Source organism: Hyla sarda, chromosome 1, assembly GCF_029499605.1.
Source record: "Hyla sarda isolate aHylSar1 chromosome 1, aHylSar1.hap1, whole genome shotgun sequence".
In the NCBI taxonomy this organism is placed as follows: Eukaryota; Metazoa; Chordata; class Amphibia; order Anura; family Hylidae; genus Hyla; species Hyla sarda.
In genome coordinates this window covers 362548284-362571796 of record NC_079189.1, presented here as the reverse complement: position 1 = coordinate 362571796, position 23513 = coordinate 362548284, and the positions used below count along the sequence as shown (strand labels likewise).

At 41.4% G+C, this 23513-nt stretch overlaps 1 protein-coding gene across 1 annotated transcript in view; it reads left to right on the top strand.

The window, feature by feature from the left end:
• Positions 1–23513, top strand: part of KANK1 (KN motif and ankyrin repeat domains 1) — a 256356-nt gene that overhangs the window by 45615 nt on the left and 187228 nt on the right. The gene's annotated exons all lie outside the window — the stretch shown is intronic.

Below are 23513 nucleotides of genomic sequence, written 5' to 3'. Positions count from 1 at the left end.
TTTTAGCTCCCCAGTGCCAGCAGCACTGATGCAGGCCCACGTCATGACCTTCCCGCTCCTATATGTGATCTCTGTCCGATGTCCTAACATTGAAAGCAATAGCAAAATCCGACTTTAGAATTGGCCAGAATCTTTCCAAAATGTCAGACTTTCTTGGCTACTGTATTAAATGTGTTAAGAAACCTGACCATGATGTTCTAGCTTGGATTTCTGGACCAGAAGATTCCTTCTGTCTTTGTCCCATGCATTCTGCGAAGCCCTATGAATATTCTCATCATGATACACTCTTCGTTTTTCAGGCTCCACTTTAAAATCTTGTAAAGAGAAACGCATCCATCTAATATGAAGGAATGGACACTTGGGTATCCCTCTTCTTAGGGTACACTGATGGCTGTCCCACTGAAGGAGACTGTAGAAAACCTATGGCTGGTAACAAACAGTGGTATCTAAACCCCCTTAAAGCATTCTTGTGTAATAAAACAACTAGAAAGCAGTTGATTTTGGTTTCATATGTAAACCTCAGCCCACCAATATCAGCATTTAGTTTACCCACAAATGACAGATGTTCTTGGGTCCTGACTAAATTATTGTAATGTCATTGATGGAACGCCCCTAATATAGGTTGTTCTGACATGGTTTTAGACAAGACTACAGTGTCCTCCCACCAGCCCAGAAGAAGGTTAGCATATGTAGGCACCACATGGCTACCCATGGCAGTGTTCGAGCTGGTGGTAGATCTTGGAGTTGAACCAAAAAAATTATTGTGTCAAAATATATTGCAAGTCCTAAATGATGAAATCATGATGTTATTGGTAGTGGACACTTTTACTTGAGTGCTTTTATTTCTTGATCATTAGGGATAGAACTGCAGTATATAAGGCTTGGGCATCAACGCTGCAGACTAGAACATCCCTCACCTTAAGGGGATTCAAGGGGATAGTCTCATTCTTGTTAATAGCATAGATAATTCAGAATCTTAATAGACTGTATGTAGGGAACTGTGGAAATGACTAAGAACATTATTCATGTTAACAGATGACGGCATGGAAAATAATAGCAATGTTTGGTTATCAAACAATTTAGAACTCATTTACATCTTGGAGCTGAAGATAGATTTAAAGCTTAATATATTTCTGAAATGCAGCATTTTAATATTTTAGTCATTTGCCACTGGCAAATGTACAGGCACTCCTGCACCTTCTCTATGGCCTTTTGCATTCCCTACCAAGGGAATCGTAGTGGATGTCTCTTCTAACTGTATCGCACAAGAATGTGAATTATGTGTTGAGACTTTAATCCATGCAACAAATCCCTTCCCGGTAAAAAAAGAAAAGAAGAAAAAATCCAGAACCAGTCCCAATCAGTGCCTGTACTTGGCACATTTTTAAAATTCTTTCCTGGGGAAAGGGCAGGCAAGATAAGTAGAGCGCTAAATGAGGTTATAGCTGTTAGTACTATACAGGAGACAGCATCTCTTTACTTCTAAGATATCATCGGTATTTGTATTAGAGTGAATCTTATACACAACTCCTTTCCTGTATAGCTGTCTTGATCACATAGGTTTATGCATTGCTATTTTAGTAGCCTGTTCTTATTACCATTTTTGATGTTTTAATCTCTGTCTGGGCTGTCAAAGCAGTCAGAGATTCACCTTTAACTAGTAGGCTTCCTTTTTGAGATACTGTAATGCTGGTCCTTTTTTTAAGGGTGGAAAAGAAAAAAGGTTTGCAAATCAACTGGTACCAGAAAGTTTTATACACTTATAAATTGCTTTTTAGTTAAAAATCTTAAGCCTTCTAGTATCTGCTGCTGTATGCTCCAGAGGAAGTTGTATAGTTTTTTCCATTCTGACCCCAGTGCTCTCTGCTGACACCTCTGTCCGTGTCAGCAACTGTCCAAAGCAGAAGAGGTTTGCTATAAGGATTTGCTCCTGCTCTGGACAGTTCTTGACACAGACAGAGGTGTCAACAGAGAGCACTGTGGTTAGACTGGAAAGAACTACACAACTTTCTCTGTAGTTTACAGCAGCTGATAAATACTGGAAGGAATGATTTTTAAACAGAAGTAATTTACAAATCAGTTTCTGACACCTGTTGATTTGAAAACATTTGTTTTCCACCGGGGCACCCCCACTAAACTGCGTTTTATTAAATTTTTACGTAGAAAGGAAAACTTGAGAAAGCGGAGCACCTCCTAGGGGTAGTAACGTTTGACAGAGGTGATAATGATAGTAATGTAGCAAAAAGGAGCTCACCTGAATAGGTTTGAAAAAATCACAACTCCCACAATACCTAAATGAATCCCAGTCTGGGGGAAGCAAAGGTCTGAAGTCCCAGCAACCTAAACACCAGAGGGTTGTCTATCCAAATATAGCAAACAAAATAAAATAAAAACAGAAACGAGAGTTCATCTTGAAACAATGGGGGAAATTTATCAAAACCTGTCCAGAGGAATAGTGGTGCAGTTGCCCATAGCAACCATTTAGATTACTACTTTCATTTTTCAGAGGTCTTTTTGAAAAAGAAGTGATCTGATTGGTTGCTTTGGGCAAATGCACCACTCTTCCTCTACACAGGTTTTGATAAATCTCCACCTCTGTTTTTAAAATTTTATTCAATTTTATTGGAATACCTATGATAAAAATTACAGATCTCTACATGCTTTGTAAGTGGGAAAACCTGCAAAATCGGCTGTGTATCAAATACTTGTTCTCCCCACTGTGTGTGTGTGTATAAAAATATATATATTTACAATAGGATACTCTGTGATCATACCATTTCATTGGCTGCTTTTTTTTTTTACAGGGCAATATTGATCAGACTATTAGCATATATTAGAGAAAATCCACATATATAAGCCTCCATATAGAGATTAAAAGTCCCACATGCTATTACACACACACACACACACACACACACACACACACACACACACACACGTATATATCTCTCATAAGAGCGAGGGTTAAATAAGGTCTCAACATAACAAAATGTGAAAGCTTCTGAAGACTTTCCAAATATATTTTACCTAATTTGAGAAAAGAGGCTTTACTTTGAATGCTCTGTATATGCATTCTTCTGTTTTCTTATGCCTATTAGTTCTATCTGTACTCCTATGTATGTCTCCACAGAGGACAATTAGTCTTTCACTTGATGTATCTCCGATGGAAAGGAATGCTTTGTGTAAGCAGCCTTAGTGTTTCATTGACCCACTGATGTCCTCTGACAGTAACCCTCTTGCTAAAGTTAATATTTACGTATGACGTAGGCTTTTCTTGTTGCTGATATTGTCGACTATTGTACCCTTCCATTATACAGTAATTATTTGCACACACTTTATCAAGAGTTTTTCCATTATATATTAAGAGCTACCGTATATACTCGAGTATAGGCCGAGTTTTTCAGCACGATTTTTCGTGCTGAAAACACCCCCCTCGGCTTATACTCGAGTGAACTCCCCCACCCGCAGTGGTCTTCAACCTGCGGACCTCCAGAGGTTTCAAAACTACAACTCCCAGCAAGCCCGGGCAGCCATCGGCTGTCCGGGCTTGCTGGGAGTTGTAGTTTTGAAACCTCCGGAGGTCCGCAGGTTGAAGACCACTGCGGCCTTCAACATCATCCAGCCCCCTCTCACCCCCTTTAGTTCTGAGTACTCACCTCCGCTCGGCGCTGGTCCGGTCCTGCAGGACTGTCCGGTGAGGAGGTGGTCCGGTGGGATACTGGTTCCGGGCTGCTATCTTCACCGGGGAGGCCTCTTCTAAGCGCTTCGGGCCCGGCCTCAGAATAGTCACGTTGCCGTGACAACGACGCATAGGTGCGTTCATTGCCAACGTACTTCTGCGTCATTGTCAAGGCAACGCCTCTATTCCGGGCCGGAAGCGCGGAGAAGAGGCGCCCCCGGTGAAGATAGCAGCCCGGACCACCTCCCCACCGGACCACCTCCTCACCGGACAGCCCTGCAGGACCGGACCAGCGCCGAGCGGAGGTGAGTACTCAGAACTAAAGGGGGGTGAGAGGGGGCTGGATGATGTTGAAGGCCGCAGTGGTCTTCAACCTGCGGACCTCCGGAGGTTTCAAAACTACAACTCCCAGCAAGCCCGGACAGCCGATGGCTGCCCGGGCTTGCTGGGAGTTGTAGTTTTGAAACCTCTGGAGGTCCGCAGGTTGAAGACCACTGAGGGCGAATGATGAGAAGAGGATGATGAAGGGGGGGTGTGGGGATGATGAAGGGGGGTGGGGATGATGAAGGGGGGGGTGTGGGATGATAAGGGGTTGATGAAGGGGGGATGTGCGGGATGATAAGGGGATAATGAAGGGGGGATGTGTGGGATGATAAGGGGATGATGAAGGGGGGATGTGCGGGATGATAAGGGGATGATGAAGGGGGGATGTGCGGGATGATAAGGGGATGATGAAGGGGGGATGTGTGGGATGATGACAAGGGGATGATGAAGGGGGGATGTGTGGGATGATAAGGGGATGATGAAGGGGGGATGTGTGGGATGATGACAAGGGGATGATGATGAGGATGTTAATGACGGGTCTGGATGATGACAGGGGGGGATGAGGTATTTCCCACCCTAGGCTTATACTCGAGTCAATAACTTTTCCTGGGATTTTGGGTTGAAATTAGGGGTCTCGGCTTATACTCGGGTCGGCTTATACTCGAGTATATACGGTATATCCTCTATATCTTATTTTTCTTTACGGGGAAGCAGCTAATTCAACAAGATCCGAGAACAGGCATCCTGTATTCCTCGTATGTTGAAGAGTGGTTGGACAATAACTTGTATGCTCCCTTATACAGTATGGGATATTCAGAAGCAGTCAGTCATGTGTTTTAGGGAGAATGCCAGTGGGTGTTTGAGGGAAAGAAAGAGAATAGCACTTGATCCCCGCTCTCACAGCTGCTTTGCCCCTTTGCCCAGTCTGCCACTTACTGAAAACAGCATTGACCCTTCTTTGCTAGTGAATGAGTTACAGTACCTGTCACCAGACACTTTCCCATTCACTTGCTTTTAAAATTATCAACATAAATATATTTTAAATGTAATAGAAAAAACTGCCACTAGGTGTCTTTGTTTTGTTCCCTGCCACAATTAATACAGTGAGTTTGGTCTCCTACCGGCCTGGCAGGAGACCAAACTCAGGAAGTGCTTTTCTGCACTGAGCTTGATTGACAGCTGCACAGAAAGTGAAAGCTCCACAGATTCTCACAGAAAGCTGCACAAACTGAAACCTGCAGGAGAGACTCACTGATAGCAACACAGACTTAAACATGCACAGAGACTGAGATCTTCATTACAGCTCTGCAACCATGTGAGGGTGGAAGTTATCCCCCCAGCAGGCTTCAGTGATGTCATGCCTGCTGGGAAATGCCCACTTTCTCCTGCTGGGAAATTGCACTATGTGAGCAAGAATAAAGGTAAGATACAAAGCTTTTTAAAGATAAGAATTTCTGATTGGGTGGGAGGGGTGTTAGGAGTAGTTAGGGAACATAGCCTGAGTTAGTTTAGAACAGTTTATTTTGTGACAGGTACTCTTTAACCATTTCTGCATCGACTAACACGATGCAATCGCCTACCAATCCTGTTTCTAAATTCCTCAGGGATTAGACTAGTCTTATAATTTAGTATTGCAAGCCTGCGACTCAGGGGCTGGAGTATCATTACATCACGAGGGGGCAGGGCCATGTCATCACAATACTCTGGCCCCTGTATTGCCCGTCATCTAGCACTGAGTGAAGTTCGCTCCGTGCAGCAGATGATGGGGGCTGCTGCAGGAGATATTGCGGAGGTTCCCAGCGTTGGGACCCCTGCGATCAGACATCTTATCTCCTAAGATAAGATGTCTAGGGGCGGAGTACCCCTTTAAGGCTATCCCAAAAAAAAAAACAACACATGTATTCCCAGTTTAGTACCTCATGCAGAAAATAACAAACACCCATGAAGATGATGTACCCTGAGTATGTGCCATCAATAAAAATTCATGTTTAACCCACATATATGTACAGAACAGAGAGCCCAGGCTGCCTGGTAAGGCTGCCACTGGCTATGCTGTAAATGTCAAGGTTGGAAATATTTCCTTACTGTTCGCCCTAGTTGACATGACAACCCCTGATGTTTTATATGATGGTGTAAGTTCTGGATCTTTTCTCTGTTAATTATTTACTGTTTGGCAGCCACTGTACAACCCAGAAGCTGTGCTGTCATCATTAAATGGGTACTCCGCCCCTATACATCTTATTCCCTATCCAAACAATAGGGGATAAGATATCTGATTGTCGGGAGTCTTGCTGATCTCCGGGGTGGGATTGCGGCGTTCCAAACACTGAAGCCTGGGGCTTGGGGAAATTTTTCATTTTTTGTGTTTTCGTTTTTTCCTCCACTCCTATTTAAAATCCATACCTCCTTTTTTTTATTTTTCCACCTACAGAACCATTTTGCACGACCAATTGTACTTTGTAATGACACCTTTCATTTTAACATAAAATGTACCGCAAAACCAAAAAAAATTATGTGAGCAGAAATATATAAGAAAACTGTAATTTTACTACTTGTGGGGGTTTGGTTTTTCTGCAGTGCACTTTATGGTAAAAATAATCCATGGCCTTTTTATTCTGTAGGTCAATGAGATTAAAACGATACACTGTAACGATATATGATTTATATAATGTTAGAAACATTTTATTTTATACTGGGCACTGTCAGATGCAAAAACTTTTGATATGTTGTAAAGCCTGCAAAACCAATAGGTTTTGCAAATGCTTTCATTAGAAAATTTTCAGTATTTCATACTGAAAAAGCCAGTCAAACAACTGTCCCCCTGCCTGCTTGGACACATACTAGTCCTGCTGTGTCCATGTATCCTCACCTATCTCATGGACACACTTCCTTGATTGACAGCTGTGAGTGCAGGGCTCACAGCTGGAGGAAAAATCCTCCCACTTTCAGCTTGTGTCCCGCTACTGTCAGTGAGGACAAGCTGGGAGTTGTAGTTTTGCTAATGCTAGAGGAGATGTGAGCAGACAGCATACTGAGGGAGGGGCGGAGACCTGCACAGTGAGGCCACACCCCCTCCCTTTGAGAGGAATTCAGACTAGTGAGCTAAATTAAAAGTGTAATAAAAAAAAAGGTGCTAGACACATAAAAATTAGATGTACATGGTAAGGATTAGGTACTGAGTGAAATATTAAAAAGTTTTTTTTTTGTTGGATCTGACAGGTACGCTTTAATATGCAATCATTAGATTGCATTCACTGTATAATGCTATGCCTATGACAAAGCATTACACAGTGTGATTGGCTATCCACTGATCTAGCCTGGCTAAGCCAGGCAACATCAGTGAGTCGGCGATCAGTGGCAAGAGGCAGGTAAGGGGAACCTTCCTCCGCCATTTTAGCTTACCAAACACCCGCGATCGGTTCGGTAAGCTCTTCTGAGCTACTGCAGATTTTTTTTTGTTTTTTTACTTTAGACACCGTGATCAGCATTGATAATGGCATCCAAAAGATTAAATTCTGGGCAGCAGCGGGATCACCACTGCCTGGCATAAGCAGTGAGTGTCTAGCTACTGATGGTATCCGACACTTACTGTTCTAAAGCAAGGGCAGCTCCTCCGCTTACTTCAAAGTCACATAAGGCATTAGGGCGTCCTTAAGTACCAGGGGACAAGGGCATACCTGTACGCCTTGCATCCTTAAGTGCATATGGGGGGGGGGGGGGGAGTACCCCTTTATGGGGATCAAAATCAATTAGCATGGTGAGTGCTTAAGGGGATCAATATCCATAAAACTGGCTGCCAATGCAAGAATGCCACTGTCAGTCACAGCCACCATTCTATGCGGACACAGCAGCTGCCATTTAAAGTGGTTGAAGGTAAACCTGGCGGGATACTCCCACTAATAGCTGTATGAAGGCATTACTCCATGGTTGCGAGGGTGCCACCACTGGGGCTCTATGATGACATCACTCCATGGATGGTAAGGGTGCTTATTCTGGGGCTCTATTATGAGATTACTTTATGGATTGTGATGGTGCCACTACAGGGCCTCTATGACTTCATGAATTGTGAGGGTGTGACCACGAATGTCCGACGAGTGGTGCCATGAAGTAAAAATTCAAAGTCACAGATGTGCACCCCTGAGGGAGTTGCCCACAGGCAACGGAATGTGTGGGGTTTAGGGGGGGGGGGGGTGCCTGCCTGGTATTTGTATAGATCTATGCTTTCTGATCTGGTCCTCCTTCCATTATAGTGGAGGGTTTTGTATATACTGATATATATTAATATAAATCGTATATTGATAAAGTCTGCACGTATACCAAGTCTAAATGTCCTCTCAGGCTTAAATAGGTAATGAACAAAAAAGAGGTGCCATAAAACGTAGTATTTAATTGGTAATCACTAAAATCCACTAAAAATCTGGAAAAAGTGCATTCCCCAAAAAAGAGAGAAAAATCATACGAGATAAAATATCCATATATGCAAAAACCTATCAACTGGTTACAATCAATAGTATAAGGTGTTGTATTGGTTACAACAAACACATATATTCAGCAGGGTGGCTGGATTAATAAAATTATCTACGCAAACCACCAGGGACAGCGGTAAAGTACACTGTTATTCCCTGGAAAAAAACAATATAGTAATTAGTATTCCCAATGCACGTTTCTACTCCTAAGGTCAATGAACAAATACCCAGGAGTGTCCTCAGGGGGAATAAGCTCATATCTATATCTGAGCGATCAACACACCTACAGTCATGGCCGTAAATGTTGGCACCCCTGAAATTTTTCTAGAAAATGAAGTATTTCTCACACAAGAGGATTGCAGGAACACATGTTTTGCTATACACATGTTCACTTTGGGGGACATGTATCATTATGTGTCTATTGTAGACACAGTTCTACCCCTTTACACTCTTGTCTATTGTACACTTTTGCTCAGAATTTACTAAGGCTGTACACTCCTTTTGAGAAGTCTTGTGCAAATATAGAAACGCCCCCCCCCCCTCGCTCTACCGTACACTCTTTCTCTACCTCACAGGAAAAGTGGACATAAGGATTTTGTTCTATTGCTTTGAGGTCATGATTCCATTATTTTTTTTTTTTTTGTCCATCAGCAAAAAACGCCAGAAAAACTTTTAACTTTTACAGCTTTTTCCTGTGTTTTCAGTTTTTCTTGTGTTTTTGCTGGTGTACGGAAACAAAAAAAATGTACTAAACTTTTTGTTTAGTTTTTTTTCTTCGAAAATTTAGATATGTGAATGCAAAGGACGATGTCAGATTTGGTGGATTGCGACGATGAACAGCGTTTTTTTTTATGTCAATAAAAGGGTTAACGAGGGCTGTGGGGGAGTGTTTTTTTTTTTTTTCAATGTGTTGTGATTTTTTATAATTGAATTTTCAGGCTTAGTAGTGGAAGCTGTCTTATAGACGGAATCCATTACTATGCCAGGGCTTAGCGTTAGCACCAAAAACAGCTAGCTCTAACCTCCAATTATTACCCTGGTACCCACCGCCACAGGGGTGCCGGGAAGCGCCGGTACCAACAGGCCCGGAGCATCAAAAAATGGCGCTCCTGGGCCTTGGTGGTAACAGGCTGGCGTTATTTAGGCTGGGGAGGGCCAATAACAATGGTCCTCACCCACGCTGGTAACATCAGGCTGTTGCTGCTTGGTTGGTATCTGGCTGATACTGAAAAAAATTAGGTAACCACACACTTTATATTTTTTTTATTTATACAAAAAAAAACGCATAGGGTTCCCCCTATGTTCAGTATCAGCCAGATACCAACCAAGCAGCAACAGCCTGACGTTACCAGGGTGGGAGAGGACCATTGTTACTGGCCCTCCCCAGCCTAAATAACGCCAGCCTGTTACCGCCTAGGCCCAGGAGCGCCATTTTTTATTTTCCAGGCCTGTTGTTACCGGCTCTTCCCGGCACCCCTGTGGTGGTGGGTACCGGGGTAATAATTGGGGGTTAGGGCTAGCTGATTATGGGGCTAACGCTAAGCCCTGCCTTAGTAATGGATTCCATCTATAAGATGGCTTCCACTACTAAGCCTGAAAATAACATTTTAAAAAACACAACACATTAATAAAAATAATTAAAAAATTAAAAAAAAATCACTCCCCCCTCAGCCCTGGTTAACCATTTTATTGAAATAAAAAAAAAAAACACTGGTCATCGTCGCAGTTCACCGAATCTGACGTAGTCCTCCGCATTCACGTATCTGAAATGAGAAGAAAAGAACAAGAAATATGGGTTAGTAAATTTTTTTTGTGCTCTCCCCTGGGAAGAGCGCACATAATGCAGCGTGTTACTAAACAGGGAGCCTCCAGTTGTTGCTAAACTACAACTCCCATCATGGGGGGCAGTAGTTAAGTAACAGCTGGAGTCTCCCTGTTTGGGAACACACTGCTCTGTTCAAATTATGTGTTTTGCATAATGGGAACAGAGATCTGTCCCTCTGCCCTTGGACTACTACTTCTATCATGAGTCTGTCCCATGATGGGAGTATTTGTAGTACCGCAGCGCTGCTGAGGGATGGCACTTGCACATCCCCCGCTGCGGGAATTTTAGGACTACTACTCCCATCATGGACAGACTCTGTCCATGATGGGAGTTGTAGTCCAGGGGCTGAGGTGCAGATCGCATCGGGTCATTCTGCAGAGACCCGCGGCGATCCGCATTTAAGTTAGGAAGCCAGGCGGTACATGCGTCTAGATCGCGCTGCCCGCGGCTTCTATATACACTGACATAATTCATAATCCCCGCCGGGAGACGGGAGCTCTGATTGGTCAATAGCTATTCTCCAATCAGAGTTCCCGTGTTCCGGCGGCGGGGATTATAAATTAGGTCACTGTATATAGAAGCCGTGGGCAGCGCGATGTAGACTTATGTACCGCCGGCTTCCTAACTTAAATGCGGATCGCAGCAGATCATTCTCTGGAGGTCCTCTGCGATCGGCATTTATTAACTATACAAAGCGGCAGTACATGCGTTTACATTGCGGCTTCTATATATACAGCTGTCATAATTCATAATCGCCGCCGCCGGAACACGGGAGCTCTGATTGGAGAACAGCTATTGACCAATCAGACTCTCCCGGCGGCGGCGATTATGAATTATGTCAGTGTATATAGAAGCCGCGGGCAGCGCGATGTAGACGTATTTACCGCCCGGCTTCCTAACTTACATGCGGATCGCAGCGGGTCTCTGCAGAATGACCCAGTGTGATCTGCACCTCAGCCCCTGGACTACAACTCCCATCATGGGCAGAGTCTGTCCATGATGGGAGTAGTAGTCCTATAAAGTCCCGCAGTCGGGGGATGTGCAAGTGCCATCCCTCAGCGCTGCGGTACTATAACTACTCCCATCATGGTACAGGATCACGATAGGAGTAGTAGTCCAAAGGCAGAGGGGCAGATCGCAGCAGATCATTCTCCAGAGACCTGCTGCGATCCGCATTTATTAACTATACAAGCCAGCGGTACATGCGGCTACACTGCACTGCCCGCCAGCTCCTATATACAGTTCTTATAATTCATAATCCCCGCCGGGAGAGGGGAGCACTGATTGGTGGATAGCTATTGACCAATCAGAGCTCCTGTATCCCAGCGGCGGGGATTATGAATTATGACCGTGTATACAGGAGCCGTGGGCAGCGCAGTGGAGCCGCATGTACTGCTGGCTTTTTAAGTTAATAAATGGTGATCGCAGCGGGTCTCAGCAGAATGACCTGCTGTGATCTGCGCCTCAGCCCCTGGACTACAACACAATCTCCTGCACTCATCAAGAACAGCGGGAAGTTTGAATTTTACACAGTGTGAAGTCTGATCTGTGTTGGGAAGTATTTCACCCGCACTATAACCCGGTATATTATCGGGTGTATGGGGTTAGACTGCGGGTGAAAGGGTGTTCGCAAGTGTCCATAATCCATTACATTGTTATTAAAAGGTACATGGAAAAATTATCACAAGTATCACAGAGATAATCTGACTGGTGGCAGAAGCAGAGTAATCTCCGCAATCCGCTGTGAAAAATGACATTGATGATTTAGAGCATCTCGCTAAGTGCAGTCTAAGATGGCTTATATTTGCGTTAAAAAAAAGCACTTGCTGAAAATTTTGGGGTGTAAAGGAAAAGTGGCTACTATAGATGTCACTCCAAGGTACCCCATAGAGCATTTCCTCCTGATGTCGCGATATCAGAATGTATGCAAAAAAAGACGCAAAAAAACGATTGCACAAGATTTTGCGCAAGAATTTACACACACAAACTGTGTAAATTCTTTGATACATGTCCCCCTTTGTGTGTATTGGAACTAAACCAAAAAAGCATAATGTCACACCAAACTCCAAAAATGGATTGGACAGAATTATTGGCTCCCTTAACTTAACCCCTTAAGGACTCAAGGTTTTTCTGTTTTTGCAATTTAGTTTTTTTCTTCCTTACCTAAAAATCAGAATTCTTAAAATTTTGCACCTAAAAATCCATATTATGGCTTATTTTTTGTGCCACCAATTCTACTTTGTAATGATATCAGTCAATTTAACCAAAAATCTATGGCAAAATGTGAAAAAAAATCATTGTGCGACAAAATTGAAGAAAAAAAAATGCCATTTTGTATATTTTGGGTGCTTCCGTTTCTACGCAGTAAATTTTTCGGTAAAAATGACACCTTCTCTTTATCCTGTAGGTCCATACGATTAAAATGATGCCCTACTTATATAGGTTTGATTTTGTCGTACTTCTGGAAAAAATCATAACTACATGCACGAAAATTAATACGTTTAACCTCTTAAGGACACCCTGCGCCCGGTCTGGTATATAATGCGGGGTCATACCGGGTCGGTCCCGGTGGCTAATGAAAGCCGGGACCCTGGGCAAATAGCGTGCGGCACTGATTGTTGTGCTGCGCACTATTTACTCTTTAGACGCGGCGTTCAAACTTGATCGCTGCATCTAAAATGAAAGTGAAAGCTTCCCGGCAGCTCAGTTGGGCTTATCGGGACAATCGCGGTGAAATCGCGATGTCCCGATCAGCTAGAGCCCGAGCGGAGGTCCCCTTACCTTCCTCCGTCGCGTCCGATCAGCAATTGATTGCTCCAAGCCTGAAATCCAGGCTTGAGCAATCGACCACCGATAACACTGATCTTTGCCATGCCAATGCACGGCAATAATCTGTGTAGCACATCAGTGTGTGCAATGAAATAGCCACTAGGGGGGGCTATAACACTGGAAAAAAAAAAAGTGTGAAAAAAAAAGTTAATAAAGATCATTTAACCTCTTCCCTAATAAAAATAAGAATCACCCCCCTTTTCCCTTAAAAAAAAAAACTGTAAATAAAAAAAATTTAAACAAACTTGGTATCGCCGCATGCGTAAATGTCCGAACTATAAAAATATATTAATGAAACCGCACGGTCAATGGCATATGCGCAAAAAAATTCCAAAGTCGTAAATAGCGTATTTTTGGTCACTTTTTATATCATGAAAAAATTAACAAAAAATTCGCCCTCATACCAGCCCGTACGCGGAAAAATTACGTTATAGGGGTCAGAAGATGACAATTTTAAACGTATAAATTTTCCTGCATATAGTTATGATTTTATTTTCTGAAGTACGACAAAATCAAACTTATATAAGTAGGGTATCAGTTTAATCGCATGAACCTATAGAATAAAGATAAGATGTCATTTTACGGAAAAATGCACTGCGTAGAAATGGAAGCCCCGAAAAACTACAAAAAGGCATTTTTTTCTTCAATTTTGTCGCACAATTATTTCTTTTGGTAAAGTGACTAATGTCACTGCAATGTAAAAATGATGGTGCAAGATTTAAGCCATAATATGGAATTTAAGGTGCAAAATTGAAAGCGTTATGATTTTTAGAAGGTGATGAGGAAAAAATGAAAATACAGAAACTGAAAAACCCTGCGTCTTTAAGGGGTTAAAATTGTCATTTTCTGACACCTTTTTAACTTTTTTATTTTTCTGCGTTCGGGGCAGTGTGAGGGCTCCTTTTTTGCGTCGTGATCTGAAGTTTTTAGCGGTACCATTTTTGTATTGATCTGACTTTTTGATCACTATATTTATTTATTTATTTATTTATGTTTGTGATATAAAAAGTGACCAAAAATATGCTATTTTGCACTTTGGAAGTTTTTTTTGAGCATACGACATTGACCGTGCTGTTTAACGATATATTTTTATAATTCAGACATTTCAGCACACGGCAAAACCACATATATTTATCTTTTATTTACACAGTTTTATTTTTTTTTTTGTAATGAGAAAAGGGGGCTGATTAAAACTTTTAGGGAAGGGGTTAAATGATCTTTATGAACTTTTTTCACCCATAGGGGGCTATAACACTCCACACGCTGATCTTTTACATTGATCATTGTTATCCCATAGGATAACGCTGATCGATGATTCTGTCGCTTGACCGCTCATGCCTGGATCTCGGACACAGAGCAGTCATTCGGCGATTGGACACACAGGAGGAAGGTAGGGGCCCTCCTTGTGTGTTCCAACTGTTCAGGACGCCGCCATTTTGCCGCTGCAGTCCCGAACAGCCCACTGAGCTAGCCGGGAGTAGTTTACTTTCACTTTAGATACAGCGATCAACTTTGAACGACGCGTCTAAAGGGTTACAGGTACGCCCTGAGTCCTTAAGAGGTTAACCCCTTAAGGACCAGGCCTATTTTGGCCTTAAGGGCCAGACCAATTTTATTTTTGCATTTTCATTTTTTTTCTCCTCTCTCTAACTCTCTTATATTTCCATCCACAGACCCATATGAGGGCTTGTTTTTTTTCGTCACCAATTGTACTTTGTAATCACTTATTTTACCATAAAATGTATGGCGCAACCAAACAAATATTATTTATGTGGGAAAATTGAAAAGAAAACCGCAATTTATCAATTTTTGAAAGGTTTTGTTTTCACGCTGTACACTTTCTGGTAAAAATGACATTTTTTTTCTTTATTCTGTGGGTCAATATGATTAAAATGATACCCATGTTATATGCTTTTCTATAATTGTACCACTTAAAAAAAAATCTCAAACCATTTTAACAAAATTAGTATGTTTGAAATTGCCCTATTTTGACCACCTATAACTTTCTCATTTTTCCGTATATGGGGCGATATGAGGGCTCATAAATATATATTTTTAAAATAAAAATCTACATTTACGCCGTTCACCGTACGGGATAATTAACAATATATTTTAATAGTACTTTTAATAGTACAGAATTTACGCACGCGGCGATATCAAATATGTGTTAATTTTTTTTTCCCGCTTTTTGAGGGGTAAAATGGGAAAAACAGACGTTTAACTTTTTTATTGGGGAGGGGATATTTAACTTTTTATTTATTTTTTTACTTTTTATTTTTTTTTACACTTTATATGTCCCCAAAGGGGACTATTCATAGCAATCATTTGATTGCTAATACTGTTCAGTGCTATATATAGGACATAGCACTGATCAGTATTATCGGTGATCTTCTGCTCTGGTCTGCTTGATCTCAGACCAGAGCAGAAGACCCCGGGAGATGGCCGTAGTCAGGTGAGGGGACCTCCGGCCGCCATGCTGGATGATCGGATCCCCGCGACAGTGCTGTGGGCGATCCGATCATCCATTCAAAGTACCGCACTGCCGCAGATGCCGTGATCTGTATTGATCACGGCATCTGAGGGGTTAATGGCGGACATCAGCACGATCGCGGATGTCCGCCATTACTGGATGGCCCCTGGCTGCTGATAGCAGCCGGGACCTGCCGCGCATGATGCGAGCACCGTGGCGCGTAAATGTACGTCATGGTGCCTTAAGTACCAAGTCACCATTTGTGTGTGTATATGTATGTTATATATATCTGATATCTCAACTGGCTCCAGAAAGTTTAAAAGATATGTAAATGACTTCTATTAAATAATCTTGAGTTGTTCTTTTCTGAAAGTACTGAAAGGATTAAGATTTTTTTAAATAGAAGTAATTTACAAATCTGAACTTTCTGGAAAAGTTTTTTTTTTTTCCTGGAATACCCCTTTAACCCCTTAAGGACCCGGGCTTTTTCCATTTTTTCATTTTCAATTTTTCCTCCTTAATTTTAAAAATCATAACTCTTTAAAATTTTCACCTAAAATTCTATATGATGGCTTTTTTTTTGCATCACGAAATCTACTTTGTAATGACATTAGTCATTTTACCCAAAAATCTACGGTGAAACGGGAAAAAAAATCAATGTGCGACAAAATTTATGAAAAAAACACTATTTTGTAAGTTTTGGGGGGCTTCCGTTTTTACGCAGTAAGGTTCATACGGTTAAAATGATACCCTACTTATATAGGTTTGATTTTGTATCACTTCAGAAAAAAATCATGAATTCATGCAGGAAAATTTATGCGTTAAAAAAAAGTTATAGGGGTCAGAAAATGACCATTTTAATTTTTCTGTGTTCAGGGCGCTATGAGGGCTAATTTTTTGCGCCGTGATCTGAAGTTTTTAGCGGTACCATTTTTGTTCTGATCAGACATTTTGATCACTTTTTGATCACTTTTTATTCACTTTTTTGTTGTATAACAACTACGCTATTGAACGTGCGGTTTAAAAAGCAGTATATTTTTATAATTCGGACATTTCCGCACGTGATACCACATATGTTTATTTTTATTTTTATTTACACTGTGTTTTTTTTATTCTTGGAAATGCTGGGTGATTCAAACTTTTATTAGGGGAAGGGATAATTCAAAGGGTTAATGATTTTTTTACACTTTTCTTATGCAATATTATAGCTCCTATAGGGGGCTATAACATTGCATTAACTGATCTTTAACACTGATTGATTCATCTCCATAGGAATGGATCAATCAGTGTTTTCGGCGATTGAATGCTCAAGCCTGGATCTCAGGCTTGAAGCATTCAATCGGCGATCGGACTGCAGGAAGGAAGGTAAGAGATCTTCCTCCTGTGCTACAGCTGTTCGGGATGCCGCGATTATACCGCGGCGATCCCGAACAGCTCCCTGAGCTAACCGGCACTTCTTACTTTCACTTTTAGCCACGTGGCTCAGCTTTGAGCGCGCGGCTAAAGGGCTAATAGCGCGCGGCACAGCGATCAGTGCCGCACGCTATTAGAGGCGGGTCCCGGCTTCACTATGACGCCGGGCCCGCCGCGATATGATGCGGGGTCACCGTGTGACCCCGCGTTATATCGCAGGACCGGGACCCAGGACGTACTCATACGTCCTGGGTCCTTAAGAGGTTAATATTTGGTTGCACACCCTTTGGAGAGAAAAAAACTTAAATCAGTTGCTTCCTATAACCATCAATAAGCTTCTTACACCTCTCAGCCAGATTGATGGACCACTCTTCCTTTGCAAACTGCTCTGGGTCTCTCTGGGCAACAGCAATTTTAAGATCTCTCTACAGGTGTTTAATGGGATTTAGATCTGGACTCATGGCTGGCCACTTCAGAACTCTCTAGCACTTTGTTGCCATCCATTTCTGGGTGCTTTTCGACGTATGTTTGGGGTCATTGTCTTGCTTGAAGAACCAAGATCTCAGACACAAACCCAGCTTTCTGACATTGGACTGTACAGTGCGACCCAAAATCTGTAATCCTCAGATATTATGATGCCTTGCACACATTCAAGGCACCCAGTGCCAGAGGCAGCAAATCAATCCCAAAACATCATTGAACCTCCACCATATTTCACTGTAGGTATTGTTCTTTTCTTTGTAGGCCTCATTCCATTTTAGGTAAACGGTAGAATAATGTGCTTTACCAAAAAGCACTATCTTGGTCTCATCTGTCCACAATATTTTTTTTCCAGAAGGATTTTGGCTTACTCAAGTTCATTTTGGCAAAATGTAGTCTTTGTTTCTGTGTCAGCAGTGGGGTCCTCCTGGTCTCCTGCCATAGCGTTTCATTTCATTTAAATGTCGACGGATAGTTCGTGCTGACACTGATGGCCCCCTGAGCCTGCAGGACAGCTTGAATATCTTTGGAACTTGTTTGGGGCTGCTTATCCACCATCCGGACTATCCTGCGATGACACCTTTCATCAATTTTTCTCTTCCGTCCATGCCCAGGGAGATTAGCTACAGTGCCATTGGTTGCAAACTTCTTGATAATGTTGCGCACTGTGGACAAATCAAATCTAGATCTCTGGAGATGAACGTGTAATCTTGAGATTATTTTTCCACAATTTTGGTTCTCAAGTCCTCAGACAGTTCTCTTCTCCTCTTTCTGCTGTCCATGCTTAGTGTGGCACACAAACACAATGCAAAGACCAAATGAACTTCTCTCCTTTTTATCTGCTTTCAGGTGTGATTTTTATATTGCCCATACCTGTTACTTGCCCCAGGTGAGTTTAAAGGAGCATCAGATGCTTGAAATTATCTTATTTTTCCACAATTTTGAAAGGGTGCCAATAATTTTGTCCAGCTAATTTTTGGAGTTTGGTGTGACATTATGTCCAATTTGCTTTTTTCCCCTCCCTTTTTTGGTTTAGTTCCAATACACACAAAGGCTATAGCAAAACTTGTGTTACTGCACAACATATGAGATGTTGGGGTAATATACATGTTACCAATACCCAGGTGTAATACAGCCAAGACAGTTGTGTGAAGCTGCAAACAGAGATGTCCTGCAATAGCAGAACGCAGAGATATTTTATCTATGATTTTTTCTCTCTTTTTTGGGGGGGAATGCACTTTTTCCAGATTTTTTTTTTTGTGGATTTTAGTGATGACCAATTAAATGCTACATTTTATGGCGCCTCTTTTTTTTGTTTTGTATATACTGCTTTTTTGCTATGGATTAAAAATGGTCTGTATATATTGTCATTTCAGTCAGGTGTTTTTTTATATTATTTTTTTTTCTCCATGTCTAGAGGGAAGGCGCCCTGGGAGGTCTACACACCCCCCCGCCTGTGGTTCAGGTTCATGTGGAAACATTTTTAAGTGTTTTTAAATGGTGTGTCTAGCCTATGTATTTCTAATGAAGATTTTTTTGTAAAATCTACTCTTGGTACTTTTTGGTGTGCACTGTTTTTTTTTAGTGTCTGATTACTGCTGTGTCCATTTCTTGTTCCTCTCTATACCCTTTATCTTGCAGATGTTTAAATAGAAGGTTTTGCATATGCATGCCAAAAATAAATGTGTTCTTCATACGAGTGAACATTAACATCCCAAGCACTTGAGCTGAGTATACTTTACTAACTCTGATGCTTGTTTGCTTCCGAGTACTTTTGTGCCAACTTCCTAGCATTCTGCTGCATGATCTGTATTGTTCTGGTGCTGGTGAATCGGATTCACTGAGACTGTCACACACAAGTCTTCAATGAAGCCATTCATCAGAGTGGGGGCTGGGGGACTATATTGCATTTCATCATTTCTGATGTAGAGTTTTTCTTCTCCATAGTTGGGGTTTCTCAGCGTCAGGCTTTCCAAGAACCTTATTTATCATAGTAAAATGAAAAGTAAAGTAAACTATATAATATATAGTTTATTATAATTTTTTTTCTACTTCATTATTTTGACAAGGAATTTAGAAAGGACAATACAAGATCATATAATGATTTTGCTCTCGTATACCAACTTTGTTGCATATTTTTATTTTTTTGGGTCACAATTAAATATTCCCCACTAAAAGCCACAGGGGAATCAGTTGGGTTACCCTTTGTATTCAATTACTGTACTGTATAAAAATACAATTTGATACTGCTCCATAGTTGACACTTAGGTTCTTTAGCGGAAATTCTGACAAGGAATTTGATTCCACCAGAAGATTGGACCACACTGAGTGGTACAGAGCTATGTCATAGTCTGACATAGGGTATATCATACTCTGTGTAATTACTAAAATATTTGTTAATCACTTAATTTACCCAAAAATTACTCCTAACTCCATAAATACAGCTCTAAACTCTTAACCGCTAGGTGTCTCTTTCCAAATCGTCTGCTGTCCACTGCCTGTTGTCAGGGAATTTTTGTCTCTAGCATCACAGGAAGTTGGGGCAGGGCTTAGCATCTGCTCTGTGAAAGAGAGAACCTGAAAGACGTGGCTTGGTGTTTGCAAACTGAGCCAGTGTTCTTTCAGAGGATGTTCCACAAAGGTTAATCAAGGCTTCCCCCTTATCTCTGACTGCCTATATAAAGATTAGGGCAGCTGTCCTTTGTTTTAAAAACCGGTGTACCTACTGCTGTATGGCCACAGTGCTGCAGTTTAATGTCTCCCTCCATTCAGCTTTTCAGCAGCTAGTGTAACCTGTTTATTGCATTTCTGTTCCCAAAGCACCAACCAGGGCATCAGTGACATCTTCTCCCCCCACATGCGATCTATAGTACTGTACTGTATAAATCATCCCACACACAGTGTAAGCCTGTTCAGTACACATTTGCTAACACTGTCATGACCTAGTAGTAAGGACAGAGCGTTGGGATTTGGCTAGACAACTATGGGAGAAAGTTGGGTGTGTATGTGTGTCTCTGGTCCTGGCAGGCAGCTCAGATCTGTCCCCAACCCATGCCATGGAGATAATAAGAAATAGCTGTGCACCATGGGGGACAGTTTATTTCCCCATATAAATACATGCAAGGTGCTAGAAGCTTGCACACCACCAGCAGAGCCCATGTGCCTGAAGTGTCAGTCACAGAGCAAGAGCCCGCCCCGCTGAGAGCAGGAAGTTAGCGGGGACTTGACGCTGTGCATAACTAAGAAAGTGAAGACGACCTCTCAATTATCCATAATGTTGTTGATCCTGCATGATGAACTCTTTACTGATGGCCTTCCACCATTCACTGGTGTCAATTCCTTGCTCCACCCCGTGTCTTTCCCTGGACTTGCGCACCTGCATTGGAATATAGATTCATCACATCCAATTAGCGGCTGGCGCATCACGGAGTGAAAGGGGAACAAAGCTTACATTACTAGCAGTAAGGTGCGGTGACAAGGAGCTAAGCCCCCCTCCCTCTCCTGTCATTCAATACCGACCATTTTCATTGTCTGGGTATGATCAAATGGTGGACCACAGAATTCTGCAGAAATGCCATACAGCAAAGCTTGGGAAATTGCAGTGGAATTTCTTTGTTCAAGCCCAATTGATTTCAATGGGATACTGCTGCGGAGTTCCACAAAATAAGACTGGTCTTATATTTTTGCCGAATTTGCATGTTGGGATGCCCACTGTGGAAATTCTGCTTTCTGAATAGTACTGCAGAATCCCATTCAAATTTATATGCAGTTAATTACGGCGGAATTTCTTTGCAGAATGTTACACAAATTCCGCCATGTAAACATACCCTTACTAGGATGGATGTTGAATGACTAGTAGGACAGCCAAATGCAAGGTATAGAGACACCTAGTGGCCATGTTTTATAGGAATGCTTTCTTTCAGTTTTAGAAGAAAACATTTTTAGAAAAGTATATTGAAGAAAGGCTTTATAAAAGTGCTATGATAAAAAAAAAAAAAAAATGGCAATGACGCTTTGATAGAAACCAAAGAAATTGGGATTCACTGTAACTGACTCGAGAAGAAAAATCCAAAACTGTCTGTTTTCTTTAATAACAACCAGTCACAGCTCAGCTTTTATATATATATATATATATATATATATATATATATATATATATATATATATATATATATATATTTATTATTATTATTATTATTATTATTATTATTATTATTATTATTATTTATATATAAATATATATATTTTTTTTTAAATAAAACTTTTTTTTGGTCTTGCAATACAGATTGTGGTAAAATAAAGCGTGCTTTTACATCTTGGTAGATGGATAAATAAGAGTTGTGGCTCCTAGTTTTCACATTGGCGTATTATGGATGCATTTCTGTGTCCTTATTACGGCCACAAGTCCTACCCCTGACCAAAAGCTTGATGACCTGAGCTGGCACCTGTAAAAAAAAAAGTGTGAAACCAGCCCTGAGTACAACAAAATAATAATAAAGAGCAAAATTTTAAATGAAATGAAAATTGGCTGGGTCATTAAGGGGTTAAGGGAAATGATCAATTTCCTAATCTTTCTTTACTTTCTTTAAAAAAATGTTTTATAGATAGTCCCGGAATTTATGGACCGTTGACAGGCCTGCTTTTCACTTCTTCAGAGTTTGACTTGGTGGTTTAAGGCATCTGAATTATGGGAACTTTACAGTAGTTTAGAAGATACCTTGTGTCTCTTCTCTGTACATTTACATACTTTTTGCCTCTCGTATTCAATTTCCTCTCACTAAAGAAACAGCATTGCCATGGTTACAGCTGCTGGTAACGCCATATCGCATCTCTACTTGTATTAGGTTACTGTCTCTTTGAAAAATACACGGTGAATGAGAGAAATGCACTTTGTATCATTGAGTTCTTCCTGCCTAATAGCAAAGATTCTTCAAATTTCTTTGAGTTTGAGATATTTTTTTTTTTTTTTTACTTCTGATTAGTGTAGTTTTGTATTTAAAGAAACTAAACCTATCCCCTATCAATAGGATAGTATATAAGTGTTGCGGGGATCAAGGATAGGGGTCAGAGAACTGAGCAGTTTGAAAAGTTCAGAGCCAGACCCCCTACAGGAGATCGCAGGGGGTCCTTGGGATTGGATCACCCACGATCATTCTTATACCCTATCCTGTGGATAGGGGATAAGTTTGTTTTCCCAGACTACCCCTTTAATTGTATCCCATACAAAAGGCGATACCCAGCACTGCCCATTTATTGGAATGAAGATGAGGCATAGTGAGATTCTGGGGGGTGCTTCACAGCAGGCATATAGATATTGAATACTTGAAACACGCAAAGATGAGAAAATTGAAGCTCTCCCCCAAAAGTCTCTATGCTGTATTCAAGTTTAATTTATATACAGCCGACACCTTCGTGTAGAGCAAGTTAGGCAGGCACATGCACGCTCCTGCCTAACTTGCTGTACACTCTGCAGAAGGTGTCAGCTGTATATGAATTCATCTTGAATAAAGCATATAGCATAGAGACTTTTGGGGGTGTGCTACAATTTGGGGAGTGCTACAATTTTTTTTTTTTTTGTGTTGCTAGTTCTTTCGTGCATGAGGAAATACACCAAATAAAAACTGTTGAAACATAGGCCACCTTTTTAGTATATATCCAGCGATCCAGTGGCATTTGAAAAGTGCGGGAGTGACTAATTCCATTCATTTGTACACACCACATGGCACTGGAAGGAGGAATGCATCTTCCTTTGTTCCCCTGTCTGGCCTGCACAATATTGACCGCTGGATGCTGGACAACTGACGCATTAATGTCATCAGTTGCGGATGGTTATAGGCTAGATTTACCGAGCCGGATACATGTGAACCCAGCCTTAAGAACTTGTGAACAGGACTTTTTCAAAGTTGTGAGAGAACTCAAAAATGATTCCTTGTAATAAAAATGGAATGCCCATAATAGTAGCACTCTGCCTTCTTTGTTGCATATACAACATAGCTAAAACTTGGTGTTCTCATTCACACACTGCTC